The 19,228-nt window shown below is 40.0% G+C and overlaps 1 protein-coding gene across 6 annotated transcripts in view; it reads right to left on the bottom strand.

Annotated features, from left to right (window-relative positions):
- Nucleotides 1–18,476, bottom strand: part of LOC114065456 (neurexin-3-beta) — a 136,231-nt gene extending 117,755 nt beyond the window's left edge. For 4 of the 6 annotated variants that reach the window (XM_027899388.1, XM_027899391.1, XM_027899389.1 and 1 more), the window contains exon 1: nt 18,311–18,414. The gene's annotated coding sequence lies outside the window, so the exon portion shown is untranslated. Of the gene's footprint in view, nt 1–18,310 lie in introns of all 6 variants that reach the window. The other 2 variants (XM_027899390.1, XM_027899387.1) reach the window with 1 other exon arrangement.
- Between the last annotated feature and the right edge of the window lie 752 nt (nt 18,477–19,228).

Here is a 19,228-nt window from a genome sequence, read left to right as displayed (position 1 = left end):
CCTTCATCCGCATAATAAATTCCTCTAATCAATATGACTTATGATCTGCTCAACAACTTCGCTTCTTCTAAAGAACCATACCCCATAGATGCATTCTTTCACCTATTTTCGTTTATTTTTCATGTAAAAATTCTAAAGCAAAGCCAGATGTGAAGAGTAGGATTTTAAAAAGTCTTTTGTATTATTCAGAACTTACATTCACAATTAATAGAAATTCTGCTGGGCCTCCCAAGTTTTCGAACAAACTGATAAGCAACCATGCTCTCTTGACCTCAAGGGTTTTAATGGTAAAATTTTGAAATCCTCTGGATCCTTGAATCCTGATTAACTTAAATATTCAAAATATTTCAAATACTACAGAAATTCCTGAGGATTAAATACTTTGGAGAGGAATATGGTACAAGAATTCTTTTTTTTTTTTTTTTTTGGATGCTCCCTCTCTCCTCCAAGAAAACCTGTCATCTTAATCATAAATATCAGAACCTATTTGTTAATTGTGATCAGTTGCTTGTTTTCTGTCTTTATTTTCTAAAGTCCTCTGTATCCCTGCTCTACAGTCTATACAAATAAATAGAGCAGATTCACTATGAACTTCAGCTTTTGATAATCTCCAATTTAGACCAAACTAAAATGGAAAAAAAAATCCAAAATAATTTGCTTGTGCTAATTGCTACTAGCAGTTCTCAGAGGAAATACTTTTGATACAGTGCAACAGTCCAGGGAAGAGAGTTTAAATTTGCTCATGGGCAAAAGAGAATTTTCTTCCAAAACCCTTTGGTGCTAGATGATGTTTTGCTTTACTGCTCATGGTTTCTTAAAGAAAACAAACAACCTTTATGGCATTAAGCTTATTTCTAAACCAATATGGATTTCTAAGCCAAAGAAAGTACAAGAGCAACTGAAACTCTGAAAGATGTTGCTACTTGGCCTAGATACAAATCATGATGACTTACTTCCTCTTGGATGTGAAAGAGAAAATTGCACTGTGCAGAAAGAAAGGACTCACTTTCAGGTGGAATATTAATCCAACCTAATAAAAGTCTGTGAAGATGCTAAAAAGAATACCGTAGAAAACACTCATCTGCTCTAAACTACTGTCAAAGGTTGTTCTATGAAGAGACACTACAGCAGCGTTTTCTTCATTGCTTCTAAGTCTCTAAAAAGAATGAGACATCTATCTAATGGGCAGTTATTAGAAGAAAGGTGCTACAGTGATACTAATGATTTTAAAAAATATCTTGATATCAGTGTTCAAGGTTTAAAATGATTGTACCTTTTTTCACTTATTGTAGGTGGAATTTCAGTAGGAGAAGGGCTTGTAAACAGTGTTTGGTAGCTCAGTTCACCAAGCAGCCTTTAAAGCCAGCTTCCCTTGAGTTTCTATGGATGCCCATAATCTCACTCAGATTGACATACACTCTAATTCACACCATGGGAGAGAAGCTGCCTCCTACAGCATGCAAAGTTTATCTTTGAAGGCTAAATCCTCTACTAATATAAAGTGGCTCAGTTCAGTTCAGCCCTAAAACTCTCCTAGAGCTGATGCTGGGTGCACTGGAAAAGTAAACTTGCATGCATCATGCAGAAGCTACCATTTTTCCCTTATATCTAATAAAGGGCAGATAAGTTTCTGAAGCGTGTTTGTAACTGGCACACACTGAACCTCTTTAACCACTTCCATTTTCAGGCAGCTGTGCTTAAAAATTCAGTATACTGAACTGCACCATTTTCATATACCGTTAAGTACATACTTTGTTTTAAATCTATGAAGTACAACCACCATTTGTTCATATTTTGTATTCAACCAGAAAACTAAAACAAGTCTATTAATAAAGGACTAGAGTCTATTAGTAAGACTAGAACCTTATTCCATAAATCAGAAAGGAATAAAAACACTGCAATCAAGTTTTAGCATCAGGCCTGTTAATGTATAGCTGTTTATTTTTTTGTGTTACTGTAAGACCATATTATGGTTTATGTTATGTAACATAAGGAATGGATGCATTAAAATCAAAACACATTAAAAATCTCTACTTAGAGTGGCTTTTAGAAAACATTTGAAAAAAGTCCAAACTTGAAACCACGGATGTGACTTATACAGAAATGAAACAGGATGGCCATGCAGCTAACTGAAATAGCTATGAGGCAGGTGATCTGGAATCGTTCTAACTACCACAAACTATCCCTCTACAAATTCTTGCAAACCTTCAGTCTTGCCTTGTGTAACAAAGGGTGCCATAGAAGATTAATTCAAATTTGGGATTTTACTTCATTTGATGGGAATGAAGATTAGACATTGTTCAGCTTTGCTTCAGTTCTTGTATTGTTATAGTTTTCCTCTGTCTTCACTGTTCAATAAAGTTGCATCTTTTGCTATTGAATTCTCAATCTATTTATTGTCCTCCTTTTCCCCTTAGTCCTGGATGCCCTTGAATTTATCTTCAATTCCCTCTCATCACATTGTTTGCTGGAAGCAACACCTTTCCTTCCGTTCATCTCACTGTGGACTAGAGTTAAAAGCTGACCTTCACACTGCAACTCTCCTCAGCTCACTGCCCTCATGACAAGAGACAACAAGGTCTTGGTAACATAAGTACTAAAAATAAGAGAGAGAATTAGCAAGCAAGGCTACAACAGCAAAAGCTGCTCAGGCAACTGGAGTTCTTTCCAAGTTTCTAGTGCCTCAACCAAAAGCTTTACACTGCTGCCACTCTCTATTTTATCCAACCTTTTTTAGCCTAAAAAGCTTGGAGCCCTAATTCAAAGCAAAGCACTAGTCAGTCCAAAATCATTGGGCAATTCAAACTAGGAGATAGGAGTTTAAATATCTGTCCAGAAGGTATAAGTAACATGGGCTACCACGACATCAGTAAGACTAAAGAAGACTTGGAGAAGTCACCTAATTCATCACTGTGCCCCAGAACAAGATCAGTAACATTTCAACATCCCTTTAATTAGTCTTTCAATCCTGTTTTGGACGACAAGAAAATGAGTGCCTTACCCTCGATAATTCTAACACAGAAGCACTATAGAATAACAGATTTAACCAGGGTAGAAAAGACCTCTGAGATCATTGAGTCCAAGTTCCACACCCAGTCTCTTCTTAAATACCTCCAAGGATGATTAATCCACCGCCTCCCTGGACAGCCCACTCCAATGTCTGATCACCCTCTCTGTAAAGAATTTCTTTCTAATGTCTAACCTAAACCTCCCTTGGCACAGCTTAAGACCGTGCCCTCTTGTCCTACTGCTGGTTGCTTGGGAGAAGAGACTGATCCCAACCTCACTCCAACCTCCTTTCAGGCAGTTGTAGAGAGTGATGAGGTCACCCCTGAGCCTCCTCTTCTCCAAACTAAACAACCCCAGCTCCCTCAGCCACTCCTCAGAGGGCTTGTGCTCAAGTCCCTTCATCGGCATCATGGCCCTTCTTTGGACCCTCTCCAGCACCTCAGTGCCCTTCCTGAACTGAAGGGCCTGGAACCGGACACAGCACTCAAGGTGCGGCCTAACTAGTGCCAAGTACAGGGGCAGAATTGCTGCCCTGGACCTGTTGGCCACACTGTTCCTGATACAGACCAGGATGCCATTGGCCTTCTTGGCCACCTGGGCACACTGCTGGCTCATGTTCAGCTTACTATGGATTAGAACCCTCAGGTCGCTTTCTGCCTGGCTGCTCTCCAGTCACTGCTCTCCAACCCCCCTCCAGCCTGTAGCGCTGCAGGGGGTTGTTGTGGCCAAAGTGTAGGACCCTGAACTTGGTCTTGTTAAACATCATACTATTGGATTCAGCCCATTTATCCAGTCTGTCCAGATCCTTCTGCAGAGCCCTCCTACTTTCCAGCAGATTGAAACTCCCCCCAACTTGTGTCATCTGCAGATTTGCTGATGATGGACTCAATTCCCTCGTCCGGATTATCAGTAAAGATATGAAACAGGACTGGGCCCAGCACTGATCCCTGGGGGACACCACTAGTGTCCCAGCCACCAACTGGATGCAGCCCTGTTCACCAGCACTCTCTGGGCCTGGTTCTACAGCCAGTTCTTAACCCAGCATAGAGTGCCCCTGTCCAAGCCATGGGCTGCCAGCTTTTTCAGGAGTATGCTGTGGGAGACGGTGTCAAATGCCTTGCTGAAGTTTAGATCGTCCACATCCACAGCCTTCCCCTCATCCACCAGGCAGGTCGCCTGATCATAGAAGGAGATCAGGTTGGTCAAACAGGACCTGTCCCTCCTAAACCTGTGCTGGCTGACTCTGATCCCTTGTCCATCCTGTAGGTGCTGTGTGATCGTACACAGGATGATCTGTTCCATAACCTTGCCAGGTACCAAGGCCAGGCTGACAGGCCTGAAGTTTCCCAGGTCTTCCTTCTGGCCCTTCTTGTGGATGGGCATCCCATTAGTCAGCTTCCAATCATCTGGGACCTCCCCAGTGAGCCAGGACAGCTCTTCTACCAGTTTTCTCATCACCCTAGGATGGATCCTACCTGGTCCCATAGACTTATGAGGATCCAAGTGGCTCAGCAGGCCACTCACTTCTTCCTCCTGGACAAGAGGGGCCTTATTCAGCTCCCTGTCATTGTCTACCAGCCCAGGAAGCCAGTCATCCTGAGGACAACCTCTCTTCTTGTTGAAAACTGAGGCAAAGAAGGTGTTAAGTACCTCAGCCTTTTCCTCACCTTCGGTTACTATGTTCCCCTCTGTGTACAACAAAGAATGGATGTTTTCCTTGCCCCTCCTTTTGATATTGATGTATTTATAAAAATACTTTTTGTTGTCCTTAATAGAAGTGGCCAAATTGTGCTTTTGCCTCTCTAATTTTCTTTCTATGTGAAAATTACATTCTTAAACACTTCATGAGTTGCCTGCCTTTTTTTCCAAAAGCAATAGGCTCTCTTTTTCCCCCTAATTTCCTACAAAATCTCCCTGTTCAGACAGGCCAGTTGTTCCACACCGACTCACCTTTCAGCACATAGGGACAGCCTGCTCCTGCGCCTTCAAGATTTCTTTCTTGAAGTGTGCCCATCCTTCCTGGACCCCTTTGTTTTTAAGGGCTGTTTCCCAAGGTGCTCTCTGAGCCAGCCTCCTGAATAGGCCGAAGTCTGCCCTCCAGAAGTCCAGCGTAGAGGTTTTGTTGACACCGTTCCTTACTACGCCAAGTATTGACAACTCTATAATTTCATGATCACTGTGCCCTAGATGGCCTCCGACCACCATATCTTCCACCAGCCCTTCTCTGTTTGTAAACAGCAGGTCAAATAGGGCCCCAGCCCTGGTAGGTTCATTTACCAGCTGCAACAGGAAATTGTCCTCCATACACTCTAGGAATCTCCTAGACTGCCTCTTCTCTGCTGTGTTGAGTTCCCAGCAGACATCCAGCAGGTTAAAGTCATCCACAAGAACAAGAGCTGGTGATTTTGAAACCTCCGCCAGCTGCTTTAGAATAATTCATCACCCTCATCATCTTAATTGGATGGTCTATGACAGACTCCCACCAGGGTGTTGGCCCTGTTGGTCTTCCCCCTGATTCTGACCCATAAGCACTCAACCTTATCATCACTGACGTCAAGTTCTAGAGAGTCAAGAGGCTCTCTTAACAAATGAAGCCACTGCTCCACCTCTCCTACCTCACCTATCTCTTCTGAAGAGCATCTTATGTAGCCATCCATTGCAGCATTCCAGTCATGCGAGTCATCCCACCACATTTCTGTGACGGTGACTATGTCATAGCTTTCCTGCTGCACTATGGCTTCCAGCTCCTCTTGCTTGTTTCCCAAACAATGTGCAATAATGTACATGCCTTCACCTGGACTGCTGATATCACTCCAAACCCTGGCTTTCCACCCTTAGGCTCTTCTCTGGAAAGCCTGGTTTCAACCCCTTCCCCCTTCAAACCTACTTTAAAGCCCTCTTGATCAGCCCTGCCAACTTAAATGCTAGGGTTCTTTTGCCCTTGCTAGATAGATGAAGCCCATCTGACTCTAGCAGGTGTGGTACCATGAATTTTGCCCCATGATCAAAAGAAACAAAATTCTGCTGGTGGCACCAATCCTTTAGCCACCTCTTGATAAAGTGGATTTTCCTACTCCTCTCCTCATTCGTCCTTGTTACTGAAGGAATTGAGGTGAACATCACCTGTGCTCCTGTCCCATCGACCTAAAGCATCACAGTCCTTTTTAATTGCCCTGGTACCTCTTTTATCAATCTCATCACTGCCAATCTGTACTACCAACAGTGGGTAATAACTAGAGGGCCAAAATTTGCTCAAGGAGTCTTCTGCTAATATCCTTCAACCTGGCCCCGGGAAGACAGCAGACTTCCCTGTGGGGTGGGTCTGATTGGCATACAGGGCCCTCAGTTCCCCTCAGAAGGGAATCACCCACTACAACTACCCTTCTTTTTTTCTTAATAGCTGCAGTTGTGATCCATCTAATAGATGGGATGCAATCGGGAGACCCTACAGACAGATCTTTTTCCTGAGTGTCATTGATCTGACTCGCTAGGTCCAGGGCCTCATACCTATTCTTTAAGGGCACCCAGGGAGGTGATGAGGGTCAGGAAGGGATTCTCTTACCTCTCCGACCAGGGACCTGTTTTCATTCTAGTCATCTACTTGGTCTGGTCCATCTACCTGATGGCAAGAGGGGCAGGGCTTCTCTGACTCTTGTTGAACTTGTTTTGGGGTTGAAAGGGTGCGACTCCACCAGTCTACTTCCCTTTCACTTTCCCTAATACTCCTTAGCCTCTCTACTTCTTCCTTAAGCGCTGCCACTAAACAGAGCAAATAATTCAGCTGATTGCACTGTATGCAGGTGTCTTTTGCAAAACAAAACTCAGACTAGTAAAGGTGGAAGAAGGTTAATCAAACTTTTTCAAGCATGCAGAAGAAAAAAAAAGTATTGTGAAAAATGTGAGTAAAGTCTTATTTTATATATGCAGATTATAGTGAATCATTTCAGCCCTATAGAAGCTGAGGCCATTGGCATGAAATAAAAGCAGTCTGCTTTAGTTCTCATTTGAGCTATACTGGAAAACTGTACTAGTGTACAGTATAGAGAAAGCAGTTAATAGTTCAACCTTTGTAAAAATATGAAAGAATTTGGGTGTCTACGTTACTAGATGTCTGAGATGTTTTGTAAGGAATGTGTAAATAATTGGGTTTTTTTCACTGACCAGATCCAAATTAAGCACCATATCAGGCAGCCAAGGCTAAAGTGACTATTAAAGAACAACCGAAACTACATATCGATCTTTCCATTCTAAACAAGAACAAATTTCATTTTGCAGAAAGAAATATGAAATAGAGATCACAATAAAATCCACTGCTACTGTCCCCACATGCCACTTCTTTGATTCCCTTGTGGAAGGTCACGATGTGATTTATACAGCACCGTGGGAACAAGCAGCAATAACCAAATGCCAAAAGCACTTCATTTGTATTGACACTTTAAATTCTATTAACTCCTATTTATCTAGAGGTTGCTTATCTGTTTTCTGTATTATGCAAAATCAGGACAGAGACATACTGAATTTAGATTACATATTCTGAGTTAGGCACTGGAGCTACAAGAGTGCAACTATTTTGCTTCCAGGAGCAATGTGAGACTGAAAACAGTATAATTGCCTTTGCATGGTGAATGGTCTAAGGTAAGAAAATTTGCGGCTTTTTACCTGCTCCATGAAGAGTCGGTGGCTCACTATCACAGCCTTGCAAATGAACACTGAGGTAGACAGCTAGCTTAGGTTTGACACAGTCAGCATGGCTGTATGATCAGAAAGAGCACTGATTCCTGCAGAACCCCTTGGGGCTCAGTGCTCTGTGCTCCCCACTCAAGAAGGGTTCCTCTTTATCAGGCATCACACTGAAACTAAGACTCCTTGTTGGAAGATGCCAGTAGGAACTCCAGTAACTACACAGGAATCAGATCAGTTCCAGAAGGACTTGCAGTCTCTCCCCTAGTGCTGGCAGTGATGGAGCTGGTTTGGCTCCACTAGAAACCTTCAGATGTTTCTGGATCTCATTTCCCTGTGCACATATTATCAGGGAGATAGTATGAGGAGCATGTATTCCCCATGAATACAGTGCTGACCATAGGGAAGCTGCTTATAGTAAGTGACAAAGATACAAATTCATTGGCCCAGAAAGATTTTCATACTCAGTGAATTGTAGAATATTTTCTATTTAAGCCCTTTAAGGTAAGGTAAATTGGTGCTTTATCCCTAGTTTACTATTTGGAAAACTGAGCCACGGAGTGATAAAAACATTACCCAAGACCACAGGGAAGGGCATCTCTAAAGCCAAGGCCAGGACTTGGGAACTTCTGGTTCCAAGCTCTATGACTGACTCCTTTCATTTCTGACCATCCTTTCATACAGTTGCTTTGTTTCAGTCCACAGCTTTAAATTCTAATGATTTTGTGCTTTCCAGTGCCTTCAGTGTGCAGGGAGAAGGCTGATGTGGATGTGTGAGCCCCGTCTGTCACTGCACGTCAGCACATCAACCTGGGATTACAGCTGGCACTGTTCTTTCTGCAGGCAATGTGATCAGAAAAGCACAAAGTTGTTGTTCAAGTCTCTGATCCCTCAGGCCAAATGTTTGTTTGCTCATTCTTACTGTGCACACATGTGTGGATGAAAGACAGAGGGAGAGTCAGTGAGAAAAGAAAGAAAATATAACAACTCTGTTTGACCAGGGGAACTGAAACAGAACTATCCTAGGAGAGAAATGTAAATATATTAATGTCTGGGATCTCACTGCACTTGCTCTGTCTACCAGGATTCTGTTTAGTCTCCATCTTTCTCTGCACTACATTATACAGGCACATTTTATATACCATCTAATGACTGGATCAGTAGTAATTGGTTGGATGGGGCTCTGAGCAATGTAGTCTAGTGGAAGGTGTCCCTGCCCATAGCAGGGGGTTTGGAACTAGAAGATCTTTAAGGTCCCTCCCAATCCAAGCCATTAAGATCTTACATCAGCAAAGGAGAAATTTATCAGAAATCTTTGGTGATAATGCTTATGCTTGGTACCTTGTCACTTATACAATCATAGACCAGTGGACACAAACAGATGAAAACAGTTCCTAATATCTGAGGATTCAGCAGCTAGGACACACGTGTTTATGAGAAGCTGTTTATTTTGGTACGGAATTGTTAGCAAGACCAAGATATCAGGATATGCCTGTGTCTCTCAGTATGTAATTACTATTTATGGAAAAAGGCATAGTGATGATTTTAGAAAGAAATGTGCTGGATGTCAAAGAAACATAAGGAAAAAACACAGGGTTTGAATCTGTTTTGCACCATAGTATCTCAGGGACTGGGACTCAAAAGCCTGTTGTAAGTATAAGAATGCAATGCCATTTTTTAGGGAGTTCCCTCAGCCCAGGGGTTTTACATCAGATACCAAAAGGGTGAGAACAACTAGGCAGAAAGATGGATCAGTGCCCTATGGATACTGTATCTTAACATTCTTTAAGTGATCATTCTGACATAGAGCAAGCCTAGGACTGAGGAATCTTGAAGCTCATTTCTTCATGAGTTACAGTATATGCCATGCTACCACTGAAAAAGGTTAATAGAACTTTTCATAAGCATTCACTCTGTATTGCAAGAATTTATCGTAAAAAGAATCCTAGTCCATAGGACTAAGCTAAGAGGAAAGAACTGAGATTTGAGGATCAAGATCGTAAATGGAAAAAGAACAAGAGAAATGGAGAAAAAGTACAGATGCCAATAAACTGCCTGGGTTTGGGTTTGTTATGGTTTAAACTTGGCTGAGCAACATGGTCACAAGACAGCAGAGTAGCTTCTATGAAATTCCAGCTGGAGAAGAAATGGGAGTATTTCCACATAATCACATCTCTCTGGATAAATTAATGAGGGGAAAAAAGGAAATATTTGCTTTTCAACTGAGTAATATAAATGTAATGACTGTAGACATGATATAAACAAACATATCTTGTGTGACCCCATATTTCAGATCCCAAACTAAGCATAATGATAGGGCAATTGACATCTTTTGTGGCATATTTTTGTTGTTGCTGAGGTGAGTTACTGTAATTCTCTGGAGCATTAGACACTTGGCTGCTCTCAGGCTCAAGAAGCTTGATTAGATGAAAAGACTCTGGAAGAACAGAAGAGAAAAGATCCTAAATCCAGGACAACTGGACAGAAGTGTCGTTTTGACCATTAAAGCAAATTTTCTTCTGATGTATTTGATATTCACCTGTAGATTTGACATACTGGACATCTAGTTTGATTCAGGAAGATGTAAGAATGCTGCTACACTAATTCGACTAATAGCATGCAGCAGTATAATACATATTCTTTTGGACAGCACTGACAAAAAGTTTTCCTCAAATTGTCAGCACTTTCTAGTGGTATTTTCTTTATCCAGGCTATAAACAAGATAAAGCATTTAGGCTAAATTAGAACCAGTATTGCCTCTGTGGCATGTATTTACATGTTAGAACAAGCTTTTATGTGAATGTTACTAAGCAGTAACAAAGACTGCCACAGTAAAATGCTTCTTATTTCTTCTCCCCTCTTTCATACATCTCAAGGACTATCTGTAGGACCCTGGGTGGAAATGAGACGGTTGTGGCTACTTGCATGAAGATACTATTCTGTGTGTATCTTCCTTAGGTAAACTTCTTTCATTCCTACTGCTGTTAAATGATACTGTCCTGTTTGTTCTGCTTGGTTACCTTACAAGTCTTCGTAAAACCCATGCATTTCTTTCTTTCTTAATGCCAAGCTGACAGAAATTCCAGTGTTTCATAGACTGCCTCTCACGTAGTCTTGAGGTACTTGCTGAAGGTAAGCCTGCAGCTCACTCAGACTGAATGCAGTGTTTTGCAGGAGCTGGATCAGTTTAGAGAAACAAAACTTCAACATGAGCAATGTGTACTTGAAGCCACAATATAACCACTTTTTCTTTCTTTCTTTCTTTCCTTTCCTCTGTCCTCAAAGACAGAATTTGGAAGACAAAAAAGCCCTACAGCACTTCCATGAAATTCTTTGAGAATGGGGCAAATTGGAAATGAACGACAGCTTCATTCTTTGTGTAGGAAAGCAAAACATGAAGTACACAAAAGCCAAACTGTGAGCATCGTGGCTACATTTATGTAACTTTTATATAATGCCAGATCCTATCCCATCATCCAGTATGGACATATGTACATTAATATGGGTGTTGCATAAATTCCACAGTAGGTTTGTTTGGTGGCGACTTAATGTGTGTAGGTTTATATGTCAGTGGATACAGAGGACCCAAACTTGAGTGTTCATATCATGTAGCCATTTTGATCAGTTTTCCAACCTTATAAATATATTATAAATGTTATGGCCCTGCAGTGACAAGCTACAATCAACTCTTGATTTCATCAACTTGTCATGCTTTAATCATCCCTCTTGGCAGATCTTTCAACATATGTCACAGTACTGCCTTCAAAATGTGTTTCTCCAATTCTGTTTTATTAACCCTGTCTTTTTATATGTTTTAGGCTCATTATGAAATGCAGTAAATCTGTCAAAGGCACTTCATATGCTGTCTCCAATTCATGTTGATAGGAACCATCTGAAAGCTCATTTAAGTCCTGTAAAATGAGTACAATATGAAAAGTCAAACCCCACAAAAATGTATATGACAAGAAGCCTGGGGATCACATTCAGCCCAGAGGTCTGATCAAAATTCAGTGCTCTTGTTCCTTACTCACTGCCCACTCATAAGGACATTTGAATAGGAAAATATTAAGACCGCAGTGGCATCTGGAAGTACCACAAAAAAATCCCTTCAGCTTGCAGATCAAGAAACGTGTCTCATTAATAACTCCAAGTAGTCCAGCACAAGATCCATGTGCCTCTTCATAGAGACAACTGGAGTTAGCCAAACTTCTTACTGTTACCTTGGTTTCAGAAGCAAGTTTTCAGAAGTGAGATGATCAGAGCCTCGAGTCTGAGGGAAGTAAAGGATTGATAAAAGGGCAAAAGAAGGCAAAACTCATATTTTTTGAGAGGCTTGAAGGTGGGAAAAAAAGAGAGAATGAGATAGCAAAATCACTCTGCAAGGGAGAGAGCGAATTTGGGTGGGAGGAGCCAGGCTCTACAAAGTACAGAGAACTAGTGGTTTTCTCTAATAAATCTCAGTTACCAAACATTTGGAAATCACTGAAGTACTACAATATGAGCTGTGCAGGGGTACTATGCAGGGGCAAGTACAAACTTAGAAAGGAAGAACTTGTTGCAATGACTCAGACATCCCAGGTAGTTCTACTATTAAGTTTGCCTTGTTAATGTCCAGTCAGCATTAGACTTTGTATCACTGGGATCAAGAGAACTAATAATCAGAATATTACATATTATTTACAATGTCAATAATTCTGCCTTGGGTATAATTGAAGACTCTAGAGGCATCACACACTATTTGTCCATAATTAAGGCACTCGTATTTCCTAGAAGATTAGTGTTAACTATGTTTCACAAACAGAAGGGTTAAGTTACCCTCATTTGATTGGTCAACAGGTAGCAAAACACAGGTAAGAGAGAAGCTGACTCAGTCCCCTGCATCACTCTTGGGAAATCTACTGTCTCCCATACCCAGCATAAAGCCAGTGAGATGAACCTAAGCCAGCATGCACAAAGAATCTGAATGCAACCTTGTGAGACCCTCTGCTTCAAGGACAAGATGGGGATAATATATAAAACCCATCAGTCATGGGTGGGAGCTGTTTCCTACAGCTCCCCTTTATGCTTACACCAAACAAATCCCTGCTAAATTTTGTCTTTAACAACTACAACAACCACTGCATTATCTGAGGAAATTCCTCATCATAACAAGCCCTTGTGTGTTTTGTGTAATTCCTTTACAAATAACCTTGAGCCTTCTGTATGTCCTCTTAATATCTCAGGAGAGGATCTCACTTTCTCCTCCTCTCTTCCTCTCCTGCCTGTTTCCCTTTTCCCCCCCTCCAATTATCTCTTGCTGTCTTCTGGGTGGCTATGTTTAATCTCAGGATTAGGCAGAAGCCTGCAGTTTACCTTGAACAGCTTATCAGCTTCCAAGAGACATTTACAGGGAGAGAAAGACTCCAGTTTTGATAGCAGTAATTGTATTTAGCTTGTAAGATACAAGGCTATTTATCTCACGGCTCTGAAATCACAGAGGGAGAGAAAGAAAATGTTGTTGATAAAAACTAAATAAAACCAAAAGGACTGGAGAAAAGAGGAGGAAGAGAAGAGGGAAAAAGACCCTCCTCAGAGTCCCTCTAGTAGAAAGATGAGGTTGGAAATCATTAATAAAAAAGACCATGCCACTTGTGTGATGAGACTTAAAATATCCAGAGAAAGGTGATAAATGGCTTGAGTAGGACAAGAAATTACCTGTTTCAAAGCAGACTACCAAGTTCCATAGTCACAGTACTCCTTCAGTTTGCTAGAAAACTTACTGAAAGAAGTAACTAGGAACTCAGTCAATTTTCTTCCATGAAGACATGGAAGACATGAAGTGCCTGGTACAAATCAAGCTACTTCAGAACTTTCCACCAAGTAAATGAAAAAATAGATTGTAGCAAGGGAGAGCTGATGCCTTTCACATTTTAGAAAAGTAGGAGAATCCAAACCACTACCACTTTAACCTGTGTTTCTAGAAAGTATAATATTTCAGACAAAGACTGTCTCACATAGACTCCCAAAGATGTAGTTCAAATTGGATTGCTTTCAAATGAAATTAAACCAGAAGATATGCCCCAAGTGTCCAGTCATCCAGACATCCAGTCCTTGGAACTGGAACTATTCTGAAGGAAAACCTCAGCACAGATATCAGGGTCTCAGATTCAATTTTTTGATTTATAGGTGTGCACTTATCTGACCACACTACAAGCCAGAGTAGTCAGTTCTGCTGTCAAGAGCTAACTGTCCAGCTTTTCCAGAAATCAAACTTTCTCTCAGAAATGTACTTGAGAGAGCAAATGAAGTAGGGGCATAGAGGATGAATTATGTTTTCTTTCATTTCAGTAGCAAAAGAAATGCAAATTATTGTAATTTGAAAGGGCAGAGACTACTACAAGAAGGCTGAGAGATCACTCAAGAGAATGATAAAGGGAAAAAATATAAAATATGTAGTGTGTGGATGAACTAATGAATCCTGATAAGAATCCAGTTGTTTAATTCTGTCTTATTTCTTATTTTTAAAATGCATTAAAAAATCCAGGCTACAGCTGTCTTGCGAAATCATGCATCTCTTTAAATGACAACTCCTTCCCGCCTCTTGCCTTCCTTCCTTTAATCTTCTCCTTTAAAACATTACTCCAATTAGACTTTATTTTGGTATCAAGGATACTCTTACTCTACAGCTCCTCTTCAACTAGTTTGGGTTTTTTTTTCTACTGTAGAAATTGTAGCCAGCGCATGGATGAATGAACAAGAATATCAGGCTTGTTTTGACACTACAAATCCGGCAATACACAAAGCATTTTTTGCAAGAAAAGTGAGTGAACAGAGAAAAAAAATCTCATGTCTAAGAACTAATGAAAATTTAGGGACTGAAACATCCTAGTTTTCTGTGAAGACAGATTTATTTTTAACTATTCTGAAAATTTCTCTAGCTGCCTCAAATTTCATAGGTTTATTCTAATTGAAACAAAAACACGCAGATGCTTCCTCCTCCTGAACTCTTCATCCAAAATTACTCCAATTTCATCACTAAAAATATTTATTTAGATATAGAGAAGGCTCTTACCAAGACCATAAAAGCAAGAAAATAACAGTATCCAAGCCCAGCCTGTGTTCTGGGATGAAAAGGATGAAAGCTTGAGAGATAACAGAAGGGAAGTAGTAATGGTACCTGTCCCTTAGAGCATATCAAGATATTTATACCTTGACTGAGAAACACATTGTGATGACCAACTTAATGAATCAAGCATCAAGAAGTTAGATATCAGTACTGCCTATGGAAAAAGTCATCTCCTTATTGTGTTCTTGAGAGAGAGCAGAAAGGGAGAAAGTAATGCAAATAAATCATAAATAGCTCAGTGGTTTTGGCCGAACCATGACAGATGAATTGCCATCTCCCAGTTCTCAGGAACTTTGTCTTAGATACCTGTACTGGGCCACTGTTCAGTCTTACTGTCCAGTAAGAGAAACTCCAGCAGCATTACAATGACACTAATGATGAGAGATCATCCCTAATGATTTGGATTATTTCAGTCACAAAGTTTAGCCCAACCTTAGCTCCAAACTAATTCCCTCCAAACATTTCTCTCTATCCCTTGTCCTCACAAGAAAGCATAAAGCTCGTGTTGCAGGTCACTGAAATGCAACTGGATGCTATATTAACCAAACATTAGTGTCTAAACTGTAAGTCTGTCGCTATTTAATTTTCTTTAACTTCTTGTCTTTTTTTTTAAGTTTCAAAAGTACAGCTTTGGATTATTTTGGTCCCATTGGGCTAGTTTCAGTTAATTTCAACTTAACTGAAGACTGTGTTTTAAGGAAAGCCAATATTCTCTGACTTTGTTCATTTAATGAATATCCAACTTTTATTTGTGCTTTTCATTGAATAAGTAATTATGAGTTGAATGTATAATCCTTCTACAAGTAATAAAACTCAGAGAGGAGCAGGGAAATGCCATTCATAATGCAGCCCTGCTGCCTGAAGATTGTACCATGTGTGACGACAAGGAAGATAAATTAGCTAGTTTATAAAATTTACAAGCATTAGGCTGCAGCACTGTGTGGGAAACCAAGTGTACATGAAATTGTTCATTTTACAGACAACTCAGTGTGTCCAAGCATGCATGTGCTACAAATACAACATTTTTAAGACTGTACAAATAAGTGTGTTTCCAGAATTGACCTGATCCTATGCAAAACGTACAGGATTCCTCATCTACTACTACACAAGTCTGACACAAATCGCAGTTTCAGCAGTCTCCAGTTGAAACACACTGGATTAGCCTGGGTCCATCCAGCCACAAAGTGTTTTACAGAATTGAATTTCTGCTGAACACAGGTTTGGTCTTGCACTTAGTACAAGAAACTATAATACAAATTTGGTCTGTGAAAGACAACAAATTTTTAATTTCAAAAGTTACTGCTTAGTCCTTTTTTTAAACCATTAACTGCACAGAAAATGGGATTAATAGGGATTGGTTTTATGTAGTTATTGGCTCATTGAATCTTTTCCTGAATCTGAGGCATTCATAATGCTGCTGTATTTTATGGATATTCTGGTATTTAATATGAATGGAGGTCAACTGCAGTCCTTTCCTGTGGAAGGCCTGCAACACTGCCCTTCTCCCTTTTTTTTTTTTTTTTTGTTTCTTTGTTTCTTTTTTTGTTTCCTTTTTTCTGTAGCCATGTGGGATCTTTACTTTTTTTGATTTTTGCCCCTTTTTAAATTCAGCTAAAATATCAGTTTGAAGTAAATGGGAAAATATAAGGGAGAAACCTGCAGACACACACAGTATGATCCCATAAGCCTTATTTTCACAGAAAGAGGCTGAAAAATTCATCATCTACAAACAGACAGAAATTGAAATACATGCACAGAACGGAAAAGGTGTCTGGAAGATAAAGGTGTCCTTTCTCCTCAGGGTACAACTGCATACACTCAATACTAGCCCAGAACACGAGATTAATGATGATTCCATAAAACCATACATCTTCTAGTGAAAACACAGAAATATCTTTATCCAAGGCAGAAGCAGAAAGTACTGAGGTAGTCTTTGAGTGTGATTTATTTTCCCTTTTTAAAAAAAATAAAAAAATCTCTAAAGCATTGAGTTGAATATTTTGTGTCTTTACACCAGGGACTTACTACAGTAAGTACCGTAAGAAGAAAATTTATTCATAGGGTTCTTAGTGACTATAATTGGCTGCCAACTGGATTGGAGGTATTTTACAAAATAATTGATGACAGAAGTAGAAGATCCTCAGCTGGGCCTCTCCTAGCCCACTTTCCTCTCTAACCAATAGATAGCAGAGCTAGAATCTAACTCAACATGTCTGTTATGGCATTATTAAAAAAGATTTTTGTCACAGAAAAAAGGTTAATAATTGAAGTGAACCCTTCTGCATAAACTTCACCAAAATACTGACAAAGGGTCGTGTTAAATATGCGATAGAAAGCATCACAGTATAGATTCCTCACATTAGGAAACTTTCCTGTGCACTTTCTGAGGGAGTGGAAGAGATTAAATCATCCCCTTAGAGTAATTCCTTAGTGTAACATCACATAAATTAGTACATAACATCAAGTTAGGGTATTTCCTGTAATTTGAGCTTGTTTCTTTTGAACAACTCCTAATCAACTAGTTAGTTAGTGAGTTAGTACTGTACAACCTCGAAAAGAAGAACTGAAAGTTGCTTAGACTTTATACTGGAAACCAACAAGATCACGGCTTGAATTTAGGCAAAAACATGTGAATAAGAAGAATGTGGTTAACACTGAAATTTTTTCCTTGCACCCTTTCTGCCTTTTATAACCACACACATCATCATAGCTCAGCTATCTTATGCACTGTCAGCATCATATACAACAATCTGTTTTTCACTTGGAGTGAGTTTGACCTTTTAGCATAGCAACACAAAGTATCACGAGGCTGTGATTTGCCAGTGTTGGGATAAAACATGTGACCTCAGGAGTCTCAAGAGTGTATCAAGAGCCAGTTGTTCACTATTTCTGATGGATTTAGAATTATAATTTACAAAGAGGTAATGAATTGTTCCACTGCATTTTGACTTAAAGTTAACTAAGAGTTGTCAGTTTTGGTTAGATGGTTAGATGTCAACTTTTGTATTTGGAAACCTACAAGAAAAAGTGAAATTCAGATGATGAAAAATTAGGAGGCAAGCATAAAGTCTGATCAAATACTTGCTTAATCTTCCACATTCCTTACATTTCAACTCCATATCTATATACACAGTATCTGGGATGCCACTAGTCACCTCTCCTTCTTGTAAGGTCTGTGAAAAAATTTTCTCCCTTAAATATTTAGAAAATATCACAAGTAGCAAAACCAAGTTTGTTGTTGTATGAGTTTGTAACTATGCAGAATCAGGATTCACTTGGATGCCTCTGAAATTGTAGGATCTATGTGCATCATACCACACAGTTGGCAGGCTTATTCTTCTGATGTAAAGCACCACTAGTTTATTTTCCGGGAGACAGAATACGCACCACTAGGCTGGTCAATTTATTTTTGACATGAAGTAACAAAGATTTATGTAGCAACCAGTTGTTATTAAACATTAGTTTATAGGTACAGATACACTTATAGAGAAAAACAAAAAGAAAAAAAAAATGTACCTGTGGGATAGTGTTCATTCACTGGCCAGCTGTCAACCTGAAGTGTGGCATTGCCACCATTCCTGGTAAAGCGTACTACGTGGTATTTGCCATCATTTACAGGTGTGCTTTCCTCTTTAATAGAGATATCCACTGTGCCAATATTGAAGACTACACCAATCTTGCCTTGCTCCTAAAATAAAAGAAAAAAAGAAACAAATGTTTTTAAATTGCTGGCAATTAGGAGCATGTTCTTTGCCTATAAATCTCTAAAGGGCAATTATGCCGGTAGATGGCACTGAAGAATACACAGAAGCATCGTTTTGAGCTTTGTCAGGACGCATTTCATTGGCTCTGCTTCAATATAAACACTGTGTTTCACACTCTACAGCATTCAGCTGAAGACAGTGACTCATTTGTTCCCGTAAAACATCACAGAAGACAGGTGAGAAATAAGGCAACTAAAATCAGGAGATGTGGATAAATAGTTATTTGAGCAACATCTCTACTGATTATTACTAGTCACTTGTTATCTGAAATACAGCCACAGGCAGCCTGTATCCCACCAACTGTTTTGTTCTGTTATTCTGCCTGGGAAACAAACAGCCCTCACCCCAAAACAAATAACTGTAGGATCCAGCAGGTAGAATGCAGTTACAAGATGGATGGAATTAGAAGGGAGAAAAATTTAATTAGCTGACTTTGACAACCTGAGGGAACCTAATTGCTAAAATACCTAAAAGACAGAAGCAGCCAGTCTTTTGCTTTTCTACGTCGCACACCAAGCAGTGCCTAACCAATAATACAGCTTACATAGTGTTTTCCCAAAACTTTCCATCAGGTACTGACTGAAAGAGAAGAGAAGGCAAAGCCCGTTGTACTAGCTACAACACTTCCTCCTACAGTTTCCCTCATGCGGTTCAAGTAACAACCATATTC

The sequence above is a fragment of the Empidonax traillii genome, unplaced genomic scaffold, assembly GCF_003031625.1.
Source record: "Empidonax traillii isolate 1590-97213 ecotype Southwest subspecies unplaced genomic scaffold, ASM303162v1 scaffold663:size352693, whole genome shotgun sequence".
NCBI lineage: Eukaryota > Metazoa > Chordata > Aves > Passeriformes > Tyrannidae > Empidonax > Empidonax traillii.
The sequence above is the reverse complement of the archived record's forward strand: the minus strand, read 5'-3'. Positions and strand labels throughout refer to the sequence as shown.